This window comes from Rousettus aegyptiacus, unplaced genomic scaffold (genome assembly GCF_014176215.1).
Source record: "Rousettus aegyptiacus isolate mRouAeg1 unplaced genomic scaffold, mRouAeg1.p scaffold_m13_p_15, whole genome shotgun sequence".
Taxonomy (NCBI): domain Eukaryota; kingdom Metazoa; phylum Chordata; class Mammalia; order Chiroptera; family Pteropodidae; genus Rousettus; species Rousettus aegyptiacus.
In genome coordinates, this window is record NW_023416290.1 from 25,028,945 (window position 1) to 25,053,770 (window position 24,826).

A 24,826-nucleotide genomic window follows, 5' to 3' on the forward strand; every position below is an offset into this window, starting at 1 on the left:
TGGCACAGAAATATCCTTCTTGTCTTAGAGCCAGTACTGCCACTGCCTTTTTGGTTAAGGAAACTGAAGAAGCCTTTAACCATCTTTGTACCCTTTACAGAAGAGCTCCTGAATTATCACACTCAACATTTTGCAGTCAGCCACCTAACCTCCTAAGAAATCCTTTTAACTGCTCCTCACATAACCTTTCACATTGTAATAAACTTAATCTTGCTATTCTTCTCTCCTCCATTACTGAAAAAGCACCTCATGATTGCTTAACAATGATGGATCACCTCCTGACCTTTCTGATTATCTGCAAGAAACTCTTTTGAGTAATACTGACTTCTCATGGTTCACTGATGGTTCTTATTTAAAAGGTGACAATGGCAAATACTGCTGGATATGCAATATTAACATTCCTAGATGTAACTAGAGTGGCACCTTTGCCTTTGGCTACTACAGCCTAGCAAACCAAATAATACAGGCTCACACGGGCTAGCACCCTAACCAAGGGCATTTACACTGATAGATGTGCTTTCGGAGTAGCTCATAATTTTGGAATGTTTTGGAAGCAACATGGATTCCTTAACTTCCAGCAGAAATAAAATTTTAAATGGCCAGTATGTGCAGGGAGGAATTGTATAGTACACTTTCACCTGCTGCTTTAGTTATTATTAAGGGCATTCTAAACTGGATACTCTGGAAGGCAAGATAAATCACCTTGCTGAAACTTCTGCAAGGAATGATGCCTTAGAGGAGCTAACAGAGGTCAAACCTCTGTCATAAACCAAAGGGGTATTTCCCCAAACAATAACATTGAAAAACTGGCTAGAGAAGGTCAACAACTGGCCTCAGGGTCAAAACAAAACAAAACAAAACAAACCACAAGATAAAAAATCCAACAATTGTGGATTTGATAAAAAGATAAAGCTCTAATTGTGGCCAATTAACAATCCAGTCCTACAAGAGACACTATAATTTCCATTCCTCATTACTATACATGTATTAAACCACTGACCCAACTACAAAAAAACATTAATTAATATTGATGAGGAAATAGTAATAAGGTAGCAAAAACTGCCTACCTCACTTGTCCTACTTGCCCAATACACAACCCAGGGAAGACTTCTGCACTACTCCCAGACACTTTAAATTGCCCAATGGACCATCTGAGGTTTGGCAAATGGACTTCACAGAGCTTTCCCCATTTTGATGAATATATTTTAGTCATGGTCTGCATGTTTTCTCACTGGACTGAGACTTTCCCTTGTACACATGCTACTGACTATTCTATGGAAAAGTCCTTTTGGAAAAGATTATCACTACCTGGGAAATACCTCTCAAATTCCATGGTAATTGGGAAACCCAAGTAACTGGTCAGGTGTTTTGACAAGCCTGTGCTGTTTGTCAGGTTTTACAATATTTCCACCATGATTACCACCCTCAATTCTTTGGTGTAGGCGAACACACTGATGGCATTATTAAGGCTCACTTGGCAAAATTTGTAGAGACCCTCCAAATATGTTGGCCTAAAGCAATGCCTTTGGTCCTTCTAAATCTCAGACACACCCCTTTGGAACTCAACTCTCACTCTTTGAGATAGTCATAGGCCTCTGCTTCTTTTTGATCTGCAGCTCTAAAAGTAGATTATAAATCAATACTTTAAAGATCTAATTGTTTTTATCAATATTAACCACGTTCAAGTAAAGCAATCTTTATTTTGCGTCAGGGAGACAAAGACCTTAAGCAACACACTTTGCAACCTGGAGATTTCATCAGTTGGAAATGACACCTCCAATACCTTCTTCAACCTTGTTGTAAGGACCCCTGTTAGGTACTGCTAACCAACTCTTGTGCCACCAAACTCCAGAGAATGGACTACTGGATTCACATGCTTCATCTAAAGAAACCACCAAACCCTACCTGGACCTACACATCATCTGATGACCTGCAGGTGAAAATTTTCTGAAATTGAAGCAGACAACACTTGATGAGACAGCTTTCCAAGATGTTCAGATGAGGTCAGTTAGAAGTTTTAAAATTCACAGAGGTCCCTCTTCATTTAGACTATTAACCAACTCTGGATTCTTATCCAAATTCAGTCTCAGAATTTGCAACCTATGGGTTGTAGTACTGATAAGACGTTTTGTTCCAGACAATTTGAGATAAGGACACAACATCCAAGAAAGGTTCATCCTGGCACCAAAGAACAAAAGGCCACTGAATCCAGAAAATGTGACTCTTGATCAGTGATGCTTTCAGAGAGAGATCTTGATCAAACGGGGGACATGTAAAAATTAATAAACAGAAACCTCATTTAAAATGAAATCAAAAGGCTAGGACAGAACTCTCACACACGTGTCACTCAAAGCACACTACTGACCCCAACAGGAAGAGATGTACCTTGCATCTTCAACAGGAAGTGATACTACTTCACTACCTCTGCAGGATTCCTCCTTGCCTTGTAACAGCTCAGTCTATGGGAGACTGCCATAATTCAACAATTAAAATCACTATACCTCACACTTTCAGTTTCCTCCAATGGACTTTACCACAGCTCTTCCCAAGTCCAAAACCATTCCTCTCTTTGTTTCCCCAGACTTGTACATAGTCCACCGTTAGATATGTGTTCCAAATTGCAATTCTTTGTTTTTCCCAAATAAACCCATTTTTCTGGAGAAATATCTGGCTATTTGCGTAAGGTCAACAAAAACAAAAATATATTAAACTCATAATATGCATATGTGAGTGTATACAATCACACACAAACAACAACAACACATACCATAAAGCAGGTTCTGGCACTCTGACCACTAAAGAAAGAACGAAAAACAATTAAAATGCTCAGATGACTTGAGGCCATTGTCTTTAAGAGTTCCCTAAATCCTTGAATGATAAGGCAAAAGTGATCAGCCAAAAAGCAAACTGAGTCTCTGGTATCCTATCACAAAAGAATATGGTATTATAATCCTACATTTTTGCTATTTTACTCTGCTAGAGTGGAATTAATAAAAAAGAGTCCCATATAAACAGAGACCTTAAAGTTTGAGAACAAGGTCTTATCTACTGTATACTGGACCAAATTACTGAATGCCTGAGCAAATGACTGGCTGTTATACTGGACATCTTTTAAAGATCACTCCCCATCTACAGCCACGCCACCCTGAACAAGCACAATCCTGTCTAATCTCAGAAGCTAAGCAGGGTCGGACCTAGTTAGTACTTGAATGGGAGACCACCTAGGAAGACCAGGTACTGTGACGTAAAAAATAAAAAAATAAGGGAGTTTAAGCTGACAAGGTCTTTGCAATCTGTGAGGTCAACCAAGGGTTGCCTCACCTGAATGAATGAATGAATCAATCAATGAATACAATCTCTTCCATCATTGATTTGGTAATTCTAAAAACAAGTGCCTGCTAAATAAGCATTCGGTGAAGATGTTCAATGAATAAAATATCTGAATATCCATTGACTTATATGTGCTTGAAAATACCCTAAGCTTTTACTTCTGGCTATCAGGCTCCATGCAAGCAAGAAGCAATGGTGAAAGCATCATTGTAAATAGCTAAATGTTGAAGGAGAGCCCCAACACAAAGCCAATCTGCAAACTGGGAGAGCCTTCTTTTTCTCAGTTTCTTTTAATATAAGAAAACTGAAAACACTAGCTGACCACTAAATTAAAGAACAATAGACTTCAGCAGTAACCCAAACAAAAAAAAATGCAGACCTCCAAATACAGTTTAGGAAAGTCACTAAACAAAGACACAACACAAATGCAGCAACAACAAAGTCTGTGGAAGGGAATAATCTCATTTCCAGAACAGCCACATTGTAATTATGACCAGGTTTCATTGAACAAAATATTAAGAGGCATGCAATGAAACAAAGTATAATATACAGTAGGAAGTTCAAACACTGATTGAAATATCAATGTAAGAAATAAACAATATCAATAAAGATAGACACTATAAAAATGAACCAACTAGAAATTGTGAAGTTGAAAAGTATAACTAAAACAAAAAATTAACTAGAAAGGTTCAACAGCAAATTTGAAAGAAGAAGAATTGGTGAATTTGAATATAGGTCAACTGAGATTATCCAGTCAACTGTGAGATTAGCCAGCCAAAGAGAGCAAAAAAGAAAAAGAATGAATAGAAATGAACAGAATATAAGAGACCTATAAAATCCCATCAAGAATATCAATATACACACAATAGACAGAGGAAAGAAAAGGGGGCAGGCAGAGTGATGAAGAAATGGCTGAAAACTTCTCAAACTTGATGGAAGACATGAATCTACACATCCACAATGCTCACAAAATTCTAAGCAGGATAAAATCTAAGAAAATTCACTTTAAGACAAATTATAGTCAAACCACTTATGGGTTCATACTGTTTGGGACTCTCTCTGCACTTTCTGAGCATGTATGTCCATTTCCTTCACTGGGATAGGGAAGTTTTCCATCATTATTTCTTGCAATAGGTTTTCAATTCCTTTCTCCTTCTGGTACCTCTCTGATGTGAATGTTGTTACACTTGATGTTGCAGAGGCCTCTTAAACTATCCTTATTCTTTTGGATTCTTTCTTTTTTTTCGGGGAGGGAGAGCTGTTCTAACTGGGTGTTCTGCCTTATCTTCCAAATCGCTGATTTGATTTTCTCTTTCATCTAATCCACTGTTGATTCCCTTTAATGTATTCTTTATTTCAGTTATTGTATTCTTTATTTCTGGATCTTCTTGTATTTTCTATCTCCAGTTTAGTGTTTCCTATCTCTTTGTTAAAGTTCTAAGTGAGATCACCGAGCATCTTTATAACCAGAGTCTTGAACTCTGCATCTGGTAGATTGTTTGTCTCCACTTTGTTTAGTTCTTTTTCTGAAGCTTTGTTCTGTTCTTTCATTTGCAACATGTTTCTTTGTCTCCTCATTTTGGCTGCTTCCCTGTATTTGTTTCTATGTATTACGCAGAGCTGTTACATCTCCTGGTCTTAGAATGGCCTTATATAGTAGGTGTCCTGTGGGGCCCAGAGGCACAATCTCCCTTGTCACCTAAGCCAGGTGCTGCAGGTATGTGCGCTTTTGTTGTAGTTGAGCCTTGGTTGCTGTCTGCACATCAATGGGAGGGAGTGAACCTCAGGCTGATGGGTTGTGAAGACTGGCCGTGACTACAGTGGAGGAGTTGTTGTGCAGGGACCAACCCTATGAAGCAAGATTCACTTTAACAGGGCTCTGGTGCTTGCCCAGTCTGCCCTTTGGATATATCTTTTGTGGAGGTGGTTGGGTGGTACTCTGGTGTGATCTGAAGTGGTATACCAGGTGTGTTGCACCTGGAGCCTCTTAGGAGTGGGGGTCTGTTGCAGGCTAAGGTCAGTTGCTAGCTGTCCCCTGCCTGGGACCAGTTGGTATGAGCTACAAAGTGATCCGCAGACGGTTGACCCTTGTGGTGGGCTTGGAGGTACCTGGGAGAGGCCAAGCTGTGAACCGAGGCTGGCTGCCACTAACGCCAAGCTCGAGGATGCTCAGCAGGAGTACAGGGCACACCAAAGCCAAATGCTGCTTGTTCGTGGTTTGTGAAGAAAGTTTGTAGCATGAGCCAAAGAGGTCATTTGTATAGGACGCCTGAAAGTTTGGTAGGGCTGGGACTCAGGGAATTACCAAGGAGAGCACGACAAACAGTGTCTGCAAGGTTCAGTATGCATGTTGCGTGGGGAAAAGGCTCAACAAAGAAACAATGGCCTCTGCCAGCACTTCTGTCTGGGAGAAAGCTATCCCTGATCCCTCACCCTGATGCCAGAAAATTCAGTTCCTCCCCATATGTCCCTGACAACTTTTGCACTGCTGTCCCAAGTGCTGAAGTTTAGAAAGTGAGTCTGTCAGGAAGTGAGCCCAGGTGCAGGCCCCTTAAGAGAAACGCCTGGGACTTCAGCCACCCTCCATCTCACTCAATCACAATCTCTGCTGGTTTACACAGCCAGAAATCAGGAGTACTTGTCTTTTTGGCCTTGCAACACGGGGCTGGGAAGGTTGGCGCGGGGCCAGGACTGCTCACTCCTCAGGGTGATCCTTCACAGCCAAAACATCTCTCCCCAATTTTAACCACCACACATGGGTGTGGGAGCAGCCCCTTTCCACATCCCTGACCCTCCTACTAGTCTCAGTGTGGCTTCTTCTGTATATCCTTAATTATCAGACTTCTGTTCAGCTCTTAGTGTCACATTTTAATGTACACTTAAAAATGGTTAAAATTGTAAACTGTATTATGTATAACTTACCATAATTTTTAAAAATATACAACCCAAAGACTATGTACATCACAACCACTAGGTATGCTTTTATAGATATGTAGGTCCTCAAACTCCAAATTAGAATCTTGAGGAAGGAGAGGCCTAGGAATCCACATTTTAACAACCATCTCCAGTGATTCTTATACTACTAAAATTTGAGAACCAACACTAAGTATATGGCATTAGAATTCAACCTGTATGGGTAAATTAAACACAAAGCATTCTCAAGCTCAAATTCAAAACCACAAGTTTCTCTGTGTATGCTTAGAATTTCTTATTGGCATTAAACACATACCGTTAGGTACGAAAGTGAAAATATTACTTTTTACTCTGTTGAGTATTTTAAAGACCAAGAAAGAAACTTCTAATGCCTTACATCCCAGTGTCTTGAGTCTATAAGAAGGAAATCTTCAACAGAAGAACATGCCAGTCATTAGACAATATCTCTTACCTTAACCTGTTCCATCACTGAATCCATCAGTCATCAGTGCTCAAGTCTATTATATATTTTTTAAAATATCTCTCTTACCATGACCCCAACTAGCTACCCCCTGCTCCTTTTATTCTCTCGCACACTTATACAGAGATTTGTCAACAAAACGTTTATTCTTCCAACCACTGCTATTTGATTTCTTCATTAACCTTTCCTAAAAACTCTTTTCCCTCTGGTTACTGTATTTCTTCACACAGATGTACAGATATATTTACCTACACTAAATAAGTGTACAAGTGACAAAGAGCTGAACATCAAATTCAACAAACTGGTTCAAAGTAAGGAAGACTTCTACAGGTAATATTCGAAGAGAAAATATTTTTGAAATCTTGGTAAAACTGTAGCAAGAAGTAGGCACTAAGTAGGTTTCTTCTCTTTCTAAAAATAAATTCGCTATTGGATAGACAATATCATACACTGTTTTTCTCAATCAGAGCTTTTAAAAATTATGAAATATAATCTAAAGATATATAAACTGGACAGGTTTTCTTAGAAATGCCTTTTAAAAAAATTGTATGTTTAAATCTTTGCAAAATGTTTTCCCTATTTACTGTCTTAAACATTATAATAATTTTTAAAAGAGAGTCACCATGTTCCCAGTATTCATCCATTCCAAGAACTAAATACAAACTATGTACCAGGCACCAAGCTACCAACTTGACACAACTATTTTAATATTTTCCTGTCCCATTCAAGTCTTCTGATTACACACATTTCCAGAGTTGTAAGCTTAAAAGACAATGTTGCATTCTGCTACTTCTGTTTGGTTAAAATAACAATTTCTAATGCTCTACAGATGTTCTACTCTTTATAAGAATGGAAATTAAAACCTACGAATTTATGAGAAGCCAATAGAAATCTTATTTATACATAAAAATGCATGTTCTGATTTTATCAGAATGGAAAACACTATTCAGATTAATTTTCAAAAAACATTCATGTAATACTAATGACATCAAGTTTTAAAATATCGGTTTTGTAATAGATATAAACATTCATAGAAACAAACTGCAGGAAATACATCAAAATGCTTATATTATCTGATTGTACATTTATAATTTTTTTAATAAAGTAAATGTCAAAAGAAACAGCTGAAAGACTTAAAAAGTGTTGCCAAACTTCTAATCTGAACAAGACAGTAGAGACTCGTTTCTCTGTTTCTCCCCACCAAAAAACACTATAATCTCTGAAAATAACACAAGAGACTGTGAAAATTCTAGAAGGCTGTAAGAAAGCAGTGCATTGGTTTTAGAGTCCAAAACTGAAGGAAAAACGAAGTACCAGGGTATCTTATATCTTTGAGACCTAACAGACTCAGACTTGATGTTTCCCTACCCACAACCTAGTTTATTCCTCCACTTCGTAAAACAGGAGTTTCTCTGACATCAAACAAGCCCAATACCACCAAAAAGAGAGAGCAATCTGGAGCACTGCTAATAATAAGTGAGCAAGGGAAGCACTCTCATTCTCCACTGGGCCTGAGATTCCCCTCCCCAGGAGCGATATATCCAGACAGTCAAGCAGCAGCACAAGCATAGGTGATCTCCAGATCTCTTTCCTCATCTCAGAGACAATGCAAGAGCAGGGGCACCTGCTAAAGAGATCCGGTTACAACAAGACGTCCAGCCAGGAAACCTATGTGACCACAATGAACTCGGATCTTCCCCATTAGAGACTCCAAGGGAGAAACATAAGGAGGGAGGGAGAGAAGGGAGGTACCAGTAGGAGACCTCTACCCTAACAACTGCCTGCCAAGGAAAGCTTCTTGGACCCTGTGTGCCTGAGACTCTGCTCCCCAACAAAGAGACACCTAGGAGTCCAACTTAGGGAACCACCTTTTGTTCTCTCTGGTTATATCAATTAGACCACAAAATATGCCACTAGATATGCAAAGCAGATCAAAATAACATTGCAATGTTCTAACATTTAAACTACTAAACTACACACTAACCACATACAGACTTTATTTCTTTGATACAGCTTTTTTCTCCAATTCAAACAGGCTTTGCTTAATATAATAGTGCACTTGCTTTTTTGCCCTCACCCTTCCATCTTTGTGTGCCTACTGCTTTGTTCCAAGACATGGGAGATTAGTTTTCTGATTCATCCTCCTGGATACCATTGGGAATAAAAGCTATTCTAAAAGCGATTGTAAAGTTACACTTAACTGTATTTGTGTTAACATTAATCTCTTATGGAATGTTCAAAATAATCATAATAAGTATAACTAAATTATGTAGATAGGCCTTAACAATTAGAAAGCAAATGCACTTAGGGCCTCTTGTTCCAACTAAGGGATGTGAATGCCATGTCTCATTGCGAGTTTGAACATTTCATAATAAACTATTATCCCAAGAGACCATTACAGGTAGATCAATAAAACTTCCATAGAAAGGGAAATAAGGAAATGACAGTGGGATTGTACTGTGATTGCTGTAGTGTTATTGTAGTTTTATGATTGTAACCATTTTTTTCATTTTCTGTTCTTACAATCTCATTCTCATTTTTATGTTCATAAAAATACCTTGTTAACTAATGTGTAACTTGTAGACAGCTTGCTTGTTTGCTTGCTTGAGAACCCGAGGAACAGACTTCAAAAGAAGCTGACTAGGTTCCCAGACATTTCAGTGCAGTAAGACTGACCAAAAAATCCTTCTCTAGATGAAGCAAAACAGGCATCCTCTTAACTAGCTCCAAGATGTTTATCATGGCATTCTACAAAGGACACTTCATCATGCTGACTCATTCCTGAAAAGAGGAACTCCCCCCCCCACTCCTTGTTAATTCCTTTGATCTACTTAACCTTGTGATGGCTGTCCACCGTCTTGAATGAATCTGCTTTCCTCCCACCAACACCTGTCTCTCAATTATTGGCTCATGAGGGGCAAGCTGCCAAACGTGAGTTTAGTAACAATATCATCGGAACCACAGTCCACAAAGGTAAGCGAGGACATGTGTGTTAAATCTTAGGGTAACATCCTGTTAAAACACTTAGGTAGAACCCAGCATCACCTAAAATAATAGAAAAAATGTCCAGAATACAATTGAAAATCACTCTTCATACTAAGAACTAATACTATCAAAAGACGGATGAAAAAATACAATCAAGTGATGTCAACGATTAAATAAAGATCATGAGAATCCTAAAGTGAAGACAGAAAAATGTAGCTGAAATAGTATTTTAAAATATCAATTTAAAATTTCCCATGTTTGACAAAAAATACAAACCTACAATTTTAAGAAGCTAAAAGAACCTCAAGCAGGATAAATTCAAAGAAATAAATGTCAAGACACATCAAAATTAAACTTTTAAAAACTACAAAGAAAAGTCTGGAAAATAGTCAAGATAAACAACATACAAACTATATGGAGACACTAATTATAATGACAGAATTTTCATTTACAGGCCAGAAAAAAGTGGAGCAATTATTTTTCAGTTCTGGAAGAAAAGAACTGCACCCCAGAATTTTATATCCAGCAATACTGTTCTTGAGAAATCAGGTGGAAATAGTCATTTCCAGAAAAAAAATAAAACTAAAAGTATTTGGAGTTTAGTGGATGTTCCTTTAAAGACTGGTTAAAGGAAGTCTTCAAACGGAAAGAAAATAATGAAACAATCTTATGGCAGCAGGGAGGAAAGAGGAAGAAAAGAAAAAACAGAAATATAAAAGAAATATAAAAGGGCATAAATATAAACGACAATCCTTTTCCTTGTGAATTGTATAAATCACATATAATGATTTAAACAAAAATTATAACACTAACACTCAAGACAATGATATTTAAAAGTCAGAAAAACAAAGGTATCTAAGTGAAAAGTGAATTTTCTATACTTCACTTGAAGTGGTAAAATGCTGCATATGTAGTCTGTGATAAATTACATATGCATACTGTAGTATCTAGAAAAACCAGTGAGAAAGCTATATAAAAATAAACTCAAAAAACTATAAATTAATCAAGATGGAACCCTAAAATTATTCCAGTAACCCCCAGAAAGGCAATAAAAATGAAACGAAGGAAAGAAACAATAACAATATAGCAAACTTGAGCACTCGTAGATCAATAATTACCTTACATTTAAATGAGCTAAATACATCCATCGAAAGACAGAGACTGGCAGAGTAAATAATAAAATATTACCCAACTATATGCTATTCAGAAGAAACTCATTTTAAGTTCAATACTATAAAGAGGTCAAACATAAATGGAAATAGATACACCAGGCATTCCTTGACAAATAAATCAGGAGTGGTTATTTCAATATCTGATAAAGTAGACTTCAGGTCCAAAGAAAATTTCTAGAAACAAAGAGGAACATTACACATAATGAGAAAAGGATCAATACATCAGGAAGACATAACAAACTAATTATATAAAAACCAAGCAAAAGAACTTCAAAATACATTTAAAAAGAAAACTCACAGAGCTGAAAGAATAGATAGATATAAGCACTATTATAGGTAGGGACTTCAACACTGCACCCCACTTCCTCAGCAACCGACAGGACTACTTGATAGAAAATAAGCTCAGTTATACAAGATCTGAACACACACAAAAAACCCAGATAATATCTGACACATAGAGAAACCCACCCAAAAACAAAATAAATATATTTTCCAAACACAAAATAATATTCACTCAAATAACACATATTCAGTGATAAAAAGAACCTAAGCAAATACAACAGATTGAAATCAAGTATGTGTTGCTTGATCATAAAGATCAAATTAAAAATAAATAACAGAAAGACAACAGGCAAATGCCAAATACATGGATATTAAACAACAAGCTTAACTGATGCATGGATCAAAGAGAAAGTCTTAAAGGAAATTTTTTAAATACACAAAACCAACTAAAATGGAAAATAAAACATCAAACTATATGGATGCAGCTAAAGGAGAACTGAGGGAAATTCATAGCACTAAATACATTAGAAATGAAAAGTCTCAGTTAATTTAAATTCCAACCTCGAGAAACTAGGAGAAAAAAAAGAAAAGCAAAAGTATAAGAATAATAAGGAATAGAAATTAACTCAATTGAAAACAGAAAAAACATTTAAAAAAAAATCAATGAAACCAAGAGCTGGTTCTTCAAAAAGATAACTAAATTGATAAACTTCTAGAAAGAGGGACAAAAACAGAAATAGAAGATACAAATGACCAATATGAATTTTAAATAGGTGAGACAGAACTATAAACCCTATAGCCATTAAAAAATATTTTATAAAACTATAAATATTTCACTCAAAAATTCAACAACTTAGAGGAAATCAACCACGTCATCGAAAACTACAAACTTCCAAAACAAATGAGATAATAGATAACCTAAGTTCCCTGAAAACAAACCTGTAAGCCCAAATAATTTCATTATAGATTTCTAATGAACTTTTAACAAAGCATTATCATCAATTGTATACAGTATCTTCCAGAAAACAGAGGAAGAAAGAATATTTCTATACTGATTTTAAACTAGTACTACCCTAACACTAAAGTCAGACAAAGACAGTTTCAAAAAAGAAAACTACAGATCAACTATCTCTCACAAACTTAAATACAAAAAACTTCAATAAAGCATCAGCAACAGTTATCTAATAATGTCTATAAGAAATTACATAACAAGACCAAGTGGAGTTTATTCAAGGTGAGCAAGGCCAATTCAACATTCAAAAAAAAAAAAAATCAACCAATGTGATCTGCCATTATCAAGACTAAAAAGAAAAATTATATCGATTGGTACAGAAAGTCACATAACAAAATCCAATCCCATCAATGATAAAACTGTCAGCAAACTCCATAGCGGTAAACTTCCTCAACTTAAGAGTATCTACCAAAAAACCTACAGCTAACATCATACGCACACAGGAAAGAACAAATACTTTACCTTAGGATTAGTAACAGATAAAAAACATCTGCTCTCGTAGTTATTATCCCACATGGTATCGGAAGTTCTAACACAGCAATAAGGCAGAGAGGTAGGGGGTAGGGAGGAGATCGTGAATTTGAGAACATACAGATTAAAAAAGAAAAAAGAAAACTACAGAAACATGATAGTCTATGTAGAAAATTCCAAGAAATCTACAAAAAAATGCCGAGTACTAGTGAGTTCAGTAAGGCCTTGGGATAGAACATCAATGAAAAAACCAATCCATCTCAAAAACCTGACAATTAACAGGTAGAAACTGAAATTAAAAACACAATACAATCACGCTAAAGGAAATGAAATACTTAGGTAAAACTCTACCAAAATGAGTACATCTGTATACTAAAAATTTCAAAATGCTGATGAAAGAACACAAAGATGGCCTAAGAAATGGAGAGACATACCAGTGTTCACAGACTGAACAACTGACATACTAAAGATATCTATCTGCCCCAAACTGATCTACAGCTTTCATTCATTTTCTATAAAATTCCAGCAAAGATTTTTTAAACAGAGAGAAGCTGATTTTTAAAGTTATAGGGAAAGGCACAGGCCCTAGTAGAGCTAAAACTGTCTTAACAAAGAAAAAATAAAGTGGGAAGTCACTCTATCCAATGTTAAGGCTTACTATATACAAGCGTACCTCAAAGATGCTGTAGGTTGAGTTCCGACCCACTGCAATAAAGTATCATAATAAAGCAAGTCGTAACCTTTTGGATGGTTCAGGTCTTCCCTTCAATTTGTAAAAAATGCAACATCTGTGAAGCACAATCAAGCAGAGTGCAATAAAACAAGGTATGCCTGTAGCCGCAATAATAGAGAGTGAATTTGGCCAAGAGATAGACACAAAGATGAGTTCTAGAGCTAGGCAAAGAGTTCTAATATTTAAAAGCAAAAGCACAATCTATATGGTCTATGGCCATGCCATCCTGAACATGCCCAATCCCATCTGATCTCGGAAGCTAAGCAGGGTCAGGCCTGGTTAGTACTTGGACGAGAGACCACCTCGGAGGACCGGGTTCTGTAGGCATTAAAAAAAAAGAGCACAAACTATAAAATAGACACCATAAAAATTAAAACTTTTGCTATGAGAGAAAGTGTTTGGAAATGAATAAAATATTGTTATCTGAGATGTTTTTTAAAAACTCAAAATTAATAGTAAGCTCCCAAAAAATCCAATTTAAAAATGGGGGAAAAAAATGAAGAGATGCTTCACCAAGATAGATAGATAGTAAGCAAATAAAAACATGTTCAACATCATTAGCCATCAGGGAAATAACTTAAAACTACAGTGAGTTATCATCGCACACCTATCAGAGTGGCTAAAATAAAAAAACTGATGAGCAAACTTTCAGAATAAGGTAAGAACCTCTAATAACTCATTCTTCCATAAAAGAAATGAGAACAGTGGCCAAAAATAGTCAAAACCTTATTTTTCAGAACTCTGGAAAATAACCATAGGCTTATAATAAATTGAATAGCATTTACTCAAGAAAAAGAACTGAATCTCAGTTTTAAAAAAGTGAACTTTGTGGTGTTTTAACTTGCCCTAGTTTCCTGTCCCTTAACTCCATGGTAAGTTTAAAGAACAGCAGCCCTGTAACCAGGGTAGCTGTGTAAACCGGCAGCCCATCAGTCACAGGAGAGAGCAAACTAGGTTTAGAGTTCCTCCAAAAGCCTCATCCTCAGAGTACTATCACTATTTGACCTGCCCAGCAGCTCCTGAAAAAAAACCCTATTCGTAGGACTTATCATAATTTACCCTGACTCAGAGCTCACTCATCCTATCCTTCAGGTATTTGTCTAAAATAATCAGCAGCAATTTACTAACATTACAGCTGCCTGAAGCAGCAATCACGGTTTAATGAACTGAGACTGCCCGAAAATACTTAAAAAGGTAGATCTGGAGAATGAGATGTACATAGGCACCACTGAAAAGATATGACACGTTCTTGGGGAATCTAGAATGCTACCCGCATGTACAGGGTAGCATGCATGCCAAGGAAAAATCTGAGATGCCCCCATTCTCTCAACTCTGGATAACCTTGAGGCCCTGCACAAGAGGTGAAGGTTAAGTTGGTTATACACTGCCGGAATACAAAAGGCATGCCCCAGTGAACAGAGTCCCTCCGTAAAGGATGAAAGACATTGGCTCAAGGCATTTAAGGAATCTCTGTCCAATAACTCACAGACAACTAAAATAACCATGTAGTCTCTAGCAGCTACACACAATAGGGAATATGAATTTTAAAAATTAGTCAGAGAAAATCATTAAAATAGCAATGATAACAAAATGAAATTGGGGGAGCAGGGGATTTAATGTCCAAAGTTGTTGCATTATTCGAAATGTCTAATTTATAACAAATATATATACATGTATACACATACATAATACACGTGAAGAAACAGCAAAGTATGACAGGGAAAAAGCTGTCAAGAGAAAATATACCTGAGGAAGCCCAGAAATTGGGTTTACTAGGCAAAGACTTTAAACCAACTATTACAAATATGCTCAAAGGAGGAAAAAATAAGAAAATTACGTCTAAAAAACATAAAAAAATTTATAAAAATACCTCACCAAATATAAATAGATGTAACAATTATTTTTTTAAAAAAAACTAGAATCAGATAGAAATTAACATTCACTAGAGGGGCTCAATAGCAGAGATGAGGCTGGCAGAAGAAACTTTAGTATAGTATAAAATCAAGATTATCCAAACTGAAAAACAGAAATAAAAATGGAATAAGGAAAAATGAACAGAACCTCAGAGACCTGTGGGATACCATCAAGTATACAAATACACACATAATAAGAATCCCAGAAAAGGAGAGAAAGTAGCAGAAAGAATATTGAAGAAATAAAGCCCCAAAACACCCTAAATTTGATGAAATACTAATTTTACACCCTAGAAGCTCAAAGAACTCCAACTAGCACAACGTCAAAAATATCTACCCTAGACACATCATGTCAACTGGTCAAAAAGCAAAGAGAAATCATGATAGCAGCAAGAGAAAAATAACTTATGTAAAAAATCTTCAATAAGATTAACAGCTGACTTCCCATAAGAAATCATGAAGATCTCCTTGAACGAAAGCAGAATATACAATTCTTCTCACATAAACATGAAATATTCTCCTGGACAGACTATATGTTAGGCCATAAAACAAACTTTGATTAATTTATAAGATCATATTAGTAATATTCATTTAACAATATTAAAAAATTAACAAATAAAACTGGAAAAATCACAAAAATGTGAAAATTAAACAATGTGTTCCTAAGTAACAATGGATCAAAGAAGAAATCACGAGAAAAAATTAAAAGATATTTTGAGAATAAAAACAAAACATACCAAAACTTACAGATGTAGCTAAAGCAATGCTTACAAAGAAATACATAGATGTAAATACCCAGAAAGAAATTTAACTGGGTGGTGAACACACAATGCAATACACACTATGACATATTATTGAAATGTATACCTGAAAACTATACAATTTTATTAACCAATGTCACCCCAATAAAGTCGATTTTTTTAAAAGGCCTCAAATTCATTACCTAACCTTGTACCTCAGAAAACTAGAAAAATAAGAACTAAACCCAAAACCACCAGAAGAAAGGAAGTGAGACCAATTAAGCAGAAATAAATGAAAGAGAACAAAACAATAAAGACTACAAAAGTAACCAAAAGTTGGTTCCTTGAAAAGATAACGGAATTGACAAATTTTTAGCTAGACTGACCAAGCAAAAAAGAGAAGAGATTCAAATTGCAAATATCAGGAAAGAAAGAACTGTTTTCTCAAAAATTAGATAACTAAAATAAAATGAACAAATTCCTAGAGACACAAACTAGCAAAATTGACTCAAGTCGAAATAAAAAACTGAATACACATAAAAAACAGACTGAATCAGTAACTTAAAAAATATATGATAAAATCAAGGCCAAAATAGCTACATTGCAGAAATGTTGCAGAAAAATCAGACTGGCAAGAAACCAAGAACCACTTGGAGAATTAGAGAACTCAGGTTTATTAAGCCAGCAATCCCAAAGGGGACAGCGCTCTGAAGATCTGGGCCCTGAGCTCAGATGCAATTTTGTTTTTATAGGGCTTATCATGTAGTTACATCTGGCCAGCTGGCATGAGCTGATTGGTTAATTTGTCCTCACGCAGTTACAAAGAGTTACAAAGTGGGAGATTTTCAGTCAGGAACTCAGGCAATACTTGTCTATTATCTAGACAGGACAAGCAAAAAGGAGAATGAGTCTTTGTTAATTTCAAGGTCACCTTGCCCTTTGGTCTATGCGGCCAGCATATTTACAGAAGCAGAACAAAAAGCTGAATATACAGTTAGCCATTAGAGTGGAAAATTTCTCTTCAGCTACACTGGTGACTTACATCGAACATTTTAAAAAGCATTAATTCCAATCCTTCACAAACTCTTCCAAAAAATAAATAAATAAACAAATAAAAGAGGGACTTCCTAATTCATACTATGAAACCAAACACCCTAAAAACAAAACCAAAAACAGCACAAAAAACAACCAACCAGTATTGTTTATGAATATACACACAAAAATCCTCAACAAAATACTAGCACACTGATTCCAACCAACCAATATTGTTTACGAATACACACGCAAAAATCCTCAACAAAATACTAGCACATTGATTCCAGCAACATATACAAAGTGTCGTACAAGATAATCAACACGGATTTTTCCCCCAGAGATAAAAGACTGATGTAACATTCCAAATTGAATCAGGGTAATATACCATAATATTAAAAAAAAAAAAGATTAAAATAACAGATCTCAATAAATGCAGACAAAACAATTGAAAAAAGTTAACCTTTCCGTGATAATAGTTCTCAACACATCAGCCATAGAAGGGTACTACCTCAATCTGATGAAGAATATCCACAAAGAACACACAGCTAACATCATATCGTAACAGTGAAATGTTTTCCTCCGTAAGGATCAAGAAAAGGATGCTTGCTCTAGACATTCTAGCCATGGCAATTACGCAAGGTAAAGAAACAAAACATACAGAGATTGGAAAGGAAGAATTAAACCATCTCTATTCAGAAATGATACAATCTGATATAGAAAACCCTAAGGAATCCACCAAAAAAATATTAAAACTAATGAGTTTAGTAAAGTTGAAACAAAAAAAGGATACTAACAAAAATCAGTTGTATTTATATATACTACCAATGGCCAACCAAAAAGATGAACTTTTTAAAGAAAGGTCTTATGTGGCAACAGCAGGAGGACACCAAAGTCACCTTATCCCACAAGCAAATTCAAATATATACATGTATAGAGAGCGATTACTCCTGACAGACAACTGAGGGTTGAATGGACAGCTTCTGAACAGTAGGAAGAGACCAAATAGAGAAGGCTGGGAAACCATAGGAACTCTCCAAGAGCTGTGGGAACCCTCTCAACCAAAGGTGCTGGTTAGCACCATTGTTTACATCCCTCTCCACTTTGATAGGGCAAGCAGGAGCTCTATTCTGGTGCTTTGGCCTACCTGCAAGTTTCCAGCTATACTGGTCAGAGCCTTCTGGCTCCAGAGAAAAGGAACAAAAGAACGTAACATAGGCACATAGCCTCCCTGCCAGAGCTGCTCCCATCCATAAGCATCCACCTAGCTCCAACCAGCTTGCCAAAATGCAGTGCACAACGCCTACACAAAGGACATTTCTATACAAGACCATTTTCTGTAGAACAAATGAGAGGCTGTACACAGAAAGCTGGGGAGCTTAGGAGAACTCTCCAGGGACTGTGAGAATTCTCTGAGGCCAGAGGTGCAGGTTAGCATCATTATATATGTTTCCTTCCACCGCCATAGGGTGGTCAGGTGCTCAGGCATACCTGTTATGTCACTGCAGTCAGATCCTAGACAACATCACCGAAGGGCATTTTGGCCTGAACACAGGGAGCAAGCAGGATTAACAAAGCATTACTTCAGTTCCCCACCTAGAACTGCTCCAACTCAGAAAGCCAGAGTCTGGGACACTGTAGGCACCGACTCGGTCCCTACCAGCCTGCCAAAATCACATGACACACACAGCCTACATGGAATCTGCTTTTATGTAAGGCCACTTTTTCAAAACTAGGAAAGACATTACTTGTCTAATTCATATAAACAAATATAGAAAAGTCAAACAAAATGGAAAGACGAATACCTCTCAGGTGAAGGAACAAGAATCCTCTACCTCCTCCCAAAAAAGAAACTCTAAGAAAATGAAGATAAGTAATTTGCTTGAAAACGCAAAGAAATGGTCATAAGGATGCTTACCAAACTTGAACAGAATAGAGGAACTTAGGGAAAACCTCAATAAAGTTAGAAAATATAATGAAAAACCAAGCTGACCTGAAGAATACAATAACTAAAATGAAAAATACATTAGAAGGGATCAACAGCATTTTACCTAAGACAGGAGAATGAATCAGAAATCTGAAAGATAGGCTATTGGAAATCAACCAATCGGAACAGCAAAAACAAGGGACTTAAAAAAAAAAAACAAGGCTAACTTAAGGGACCTAAGGGATGACATGAACTGCTCAAACGTTCACATAACAGGCATCCCCAAAGGAGATGGAACAGAAACTTTAAAGAAATAATAGCTGAAAGATTTCCTAAGCTGGTAAAAGAAGCAAACATCCAGGTGCAGGAAGCACAAACAATTCCAAACAAGATGAACCAAAAGACAGCCACACCAAGACATGCTATAGTTAGAATGGCAAAAGTTAAAAATAAAGAGGCAATTTTGAAAGAAGCAAAAAGAAATCAATGTGTTACATATAAAGGAAACCCTATACGGCTATCAGCTAATTTCTCAGCAGCAACTTTACAGACCAGAAGGTAATGGCAGGACATCTTCAAAAGCTGGAAAAAAAAAAAGGAACCTACAATGTAGAAAGGTTTACCTAGCAAGTTATCATTCACGATTAAAGAAAAGATAGTTTCCCAAAAAGTAAAAACCTTCCTCTCCATTAAACCAACTTTATGAAAAATATTAAAAGGTCTTCTTTAAATGGAAAAGGAAAGGCAATAATCAAAACTAAGAAAATATAAGAAAAGTGAAAATCTTACAGGTTAAGCCAAATATTTAATAAATACAGCAAAAATTTAAAAAGCCACTATGAAGGTCAAAAGAAAAAAGTTTCAAACTCAACACAAATGACAATAAATGGATAGTAGATACACAACACAAAAGTATCTAAAATGAAATCAATGCCATAAAGCGTGGATGAGAGAATAGAAATGTACTTTTATTTTACCTTAAATGCCTATCAGCTTTAAAGACTGCTATAAACATACAATGATCTCCATAAACCTCACAGTATCACAAACTAAAAACCTACAAAATATACACAAAGAATAAAGAGAAATGAACTCAAACATAACACTAAAGAAAACCAGCAAATCACAAAGGAAAAGATCAAGAGAACAGAGAGAACTATAAAACCAACCAAAGACAGTTAACAAAATGGCAATGAGTACGTACTTACCAATAATTATTTGAAATGCAAATGGATTAAATGCTCAAATGAAAACACAAGGTGGGTGAATGGATAAAAAAAAAAAAAAAAAAAGCATGACCCATCTATATATGCTGCTTACAAGAACTCATTTCACAGAAAAAGACACATGGAGACTCAAAGTGAAGGAATGAAAAAACATATTCCATGCAAATAAAAATGAAAAGCAAGCTGTGGGAGCAGTATTCAGATAAAATAGACTGTAAAACAAAAAATGCAAAAAGAGATTTAAAAAAGGACATTAATAATGATAAAGGGGTCAATCCAAGAGGATATAACAATCATAAAAATCTATGCACCAACATAGGAGCACCTAAATATATAAAGCAATTATTAACGAATGTAAAAGAAAAAATTCACTGTAATACAACAGTAGGGGATTTCAATGACTTTCTCACATCAATGGATAGTTCATCCAGAAAGAAAATTAAGAAGGAAATAATGGTTTTAAGTGTCACATTAAACCAGATTCTTTACAACAAACAAATAGGACAAACAAGCAGAGACTCATAGACATGGACAATAGACTAGTGATCATCAGAGGCTGAGAAAGAGGGGGGAGGTAGACGGGGTAAAAGGGGTCAAATATGTAAAATTGGAAGTTATGTAAATTACATCAAGTGAATAAAATAATTAAAATAAAATAGTGATTATTGATTAAATAAATACATAAACCAGATTATTTTAATAGACAAAACATTTCATCCCAAAATTGTAGAGCAGAGATACTTTTTCAAGTGCATATGAAACATTCTCCAGGATAGATCATATGTTAGGCCACAAAATAAGCCTCCACAAATTCAAGAAGACTGAAATTATGGACAAAAATGGAGTTCTACAGACAGTATCATCATAGGGTGATCTGACCATAAATTCCAAACCACGAAGGTCATGGTGGGTATTCATGCCCAGACATATAACTTTTTTAGTAGAAAGTTTATCTTTGCCCTTAAGCAATCCCTGTCCATTGCTTCTGTGCATCTAGGTTAACATACCTATTACCTCCTTTTGGGACCTCTCAAGAGAGCACATAACTTTTTAATTTATCCAATCTCTACCTTTGCTTTCTACTACTTTCATGTATTCTTCCTTATGTTACCTCCTTAATTTCAAATGCAAAAAAGAAACTATACAACGGTCATTCTCAGAGGCACTTGAACTCTTGCTTCTCAGCAACTGTTGTCAGTTTGGCTCAAATAAAATCTTATAAAAATTCTTTACATGTTTGCACATTTTATGTCAACATTATATCAAATATCTTTTCTCACCACAGTGACATGAAACTAGAAATCCACTACATGAAGAAAACTGGATAAAACACAACTAGGTGGAGACTAAACAATACGCTACTGAACAACATGCTAATAAACAACCAATGGATCAAAGAGGAAATCAAAGAGGTAATCAAAAACTATCTTGAGAAAAATGAAAATGAAAACACTACTTTTCAAAATTTATGGGATGCAGCAAAAGCTGTTCCAAAGGGAAGTTCATGGTTATACAGGCCTACTGCAAGAAATAATAAAAATCTCAAATGAACAATATAACTCTACAACTAGAAGAACTAGAAAAGACAACAAACAAAAACCCAAAGGAAACAGAAGGAAACAGTTACTATCAGAGTAAAAATAAACAAAATAGAAATTAAAAAAAAAAAAAAGATTGATAAAACTAAGAGCTTGTTCTTTAAAAAAAAACAACAACAACAAATCAGCAAACCTTTAGCCAAACTCATCAGGAAAAAAAGAGTCCCAATAAATGAATTCATAAATGAAAGAAATTACAACCAACACCACAATAATGTAAACAATCATTACAAAATGCTACAATTATGCCAAAAATTCAACATTGTAAAAGAAGAGGATAAATTTCTAGAAGTATATAACCTTCCAAAACTGAACCAGGAAGAACTAGAAAATCTAAACAGACTGATTACTAGCAATGAAATTAAAGAAAAACTCCCAACCAAGTCCAGGACCAGACAGCTTCACAGGTGAGCTCTATCAAACATTCAGAGAGGAATATCAGGCCTTCTTAAACTATTCCAAAGGAAAGAATGCTTACAAACTCATTCTATGAAGCCAGCATTTACCTGATATCCAAACAAAAAATTACAAAACAGGAAATTAAGGCCAATACCTTCAACAAACGTATATGACAAAATTCTCAACAAAGTATTAGCAGCCCAGATTCAACAATACATTAAAAAGATTATACACCAAGACCAAGTGGGATTTTTCCCAGGGATGCAAGGATACTTCAATACCCATAAATGAATCAATGTGATATATCACATTAACTAAATAAAGGATAAAAACCATATGATCATCTCAGAAGTTGCAGAAAAAGCATTTGACAAAATTCAACATTCTTTTACAATAAAAACTCTCAACTAAGTGGGTTTAAAGGAACATATCTCAAAACAATAAAGGCTACATATGACAAACTCACAGCTAATATCATACTCAATGGTAAAAAGCAGAAAGCTTTTTGTCTAAGATCAGAAACAAGTGTTCTTAGAGCCACTTCGATTCAATACAGTATTGGAAGTCCTAGTACAGCAATCAGATAAGAAAAAGAAATAAAAGGCACTCAAATTGGAAAAGAAGAATAACTGTTATTACTTTCAAATAACATACTACTACATATACAAAACCCTAAAACTACACTAAAAAACTATTAGAACTAATAAATAAATTCAGTGAAGTTACAGGACACAGAAACAATATACAAAAATTTGTTGTGTTTCTATACTCCGCTAACAAATAATCATAAGGAGAAATTAAGAAAACAATCCCATTTACAAGTGCATCAAAAAGAAATACCAAAGTAAATTTAACCTAGGGTGTAAAACTTGTCCTCTGAAAATGATGTGACATTGAAGAAATAAAAGGAAGAAGACAGAAACAAATGAAAGACTATATCCATGGATTGGAAGGATTAATAGTTTTTAAATGTCTTTACTACCTATCGCAATACACAGATTCAAGGCAAGCCCTATTAAAATACCAATGACATTCTTCTCGGAACTAAAACGAAAAATCCTAAAATTTATATGGCACTACAAAAGGCATGAAATAGCCAAAGAAATCTTGAAAGAGTAAAGTCAGAGGTATCATGTGCTCTGATTTCAAACTACAATAAAAAGCTATAATAATTGAAACAGTATGTATTGACATAAAGATAAATACATATATCAATGAAATAAAAGAGAGCCAAGAAATAAATCCTCACTTAAATGGTCAATAAATCTATGAGAAAGAAGACAAAAATATAGAATGAGGTTAAGATAGTTGGTTCAATAAGTGGTGTTGGGAAAATTGGACACATACATGCAAATGAAATAATACTGGGCCACTTTTATACCATGTACAAAAATAAACTCAAAATGGATTGAAAATTTAATTTTAAGACCTGAAACTATAAAATGCCTAGAAGAAAACACAGGCAATAAACTCTGATGTCACTCTTTGCAATATCTTTTTGGATATGTCTCCTTGGCTTAAGACTACAAAAAGAATAAACAAATGGGACTACGTCAAACTAAAAAGTTTTGGGGCAGTAAAAAAAAAAAAAAGCCATCAACAAAACCAAAAAACAATCTACTGAAGATATTCACCAATGATACATCTGATAAGAGGTTAATATCCAAAATTTATAAAGAACTAATATAATTCAACACCAAAAAAACCCAAACAACTCAATTAAAAAATAGGCAGAGGAACTGAATAGACAGACATTTCTACAGAGAGGACATAGAGATCACCAATAGACATATGAAAAGATGCTCGGCATCACTAATCATCAGAGAAATACAAATTAAAACCACAATGAGATATCACCTAACACTTGTCAGAATGGCTGTCATCAATAAATGAACAAATAACAAGGGTTAGCAAGGATGTTGAGAAAAAAGAACCCTTGGGCACTGTCAGTGAAATTGTAAATTCGTATACTATATACTACATACTACTGAAAACAGTATAAAGCGTCTTCAAAAATTTATAAATAGAGCCACCATGTGATCTAGCAATTCCACTTCTGGGTATTTATCTGAAGAAAACAAAAACATCAATTCAAAAAGTATATGCACACCTCTGTTCACTGCAGTACGTGCAAGAGCCAATAAGAAAGTAACCCTGGTTCACACTGATAGATAAATGTATAAAGAAGTTGTGATAAATATACACAATGAAATGTTAGCCATAAAAAAAGAATGAAATCTTGTGAAATTTGTGATAACATGGATGGATTGAAAGGGTATTATGCCAGGTGAAATGAAGTCAGAAAAAGAGATAAAAACTGTATGATTTCACTCATTTGTGGAATCTAAAAACAAAACGAATAAGGAAAACAAAACAGAAACAGGCCCATAGATACAGAGAACTGACAGTTGTCAAAGGGGAGGGGGATGGGGAATGGGGAAAATGATATTTTTATAAGTTGTGTGGCTGAGCCCCTAGTGATTTTAATGCCCCTAATATTTTTGACATCAGACTTCTAGGTGCCTGCACCTAATCACAGCTACCTCGGAGACATTCTTTCCTTCTCAAAAACAAACTTATAAATTCTAAAATGCTGAGATTATCCTCTTGCT

At 35.5% G+C, this 24,826-nt stretch overlaps 1 protein-coding gene and 1 pseudogene across 1 annotated transcript in view; one reads left to right on the plus strand and one right to left on the minus strand.

Moving 5' to 3' along the window:
* Positions 1 to 24,826, minus strand: part of SPIDR (scaffold protein involved in DNA repair) — a 379,872-nt gene that overhangs the window by 343,662 nt on the left and 11,384 nt on the right.
* Positions 13,588 to 13,706, plus strand: LOC118612221 (annotated as a pseudogene).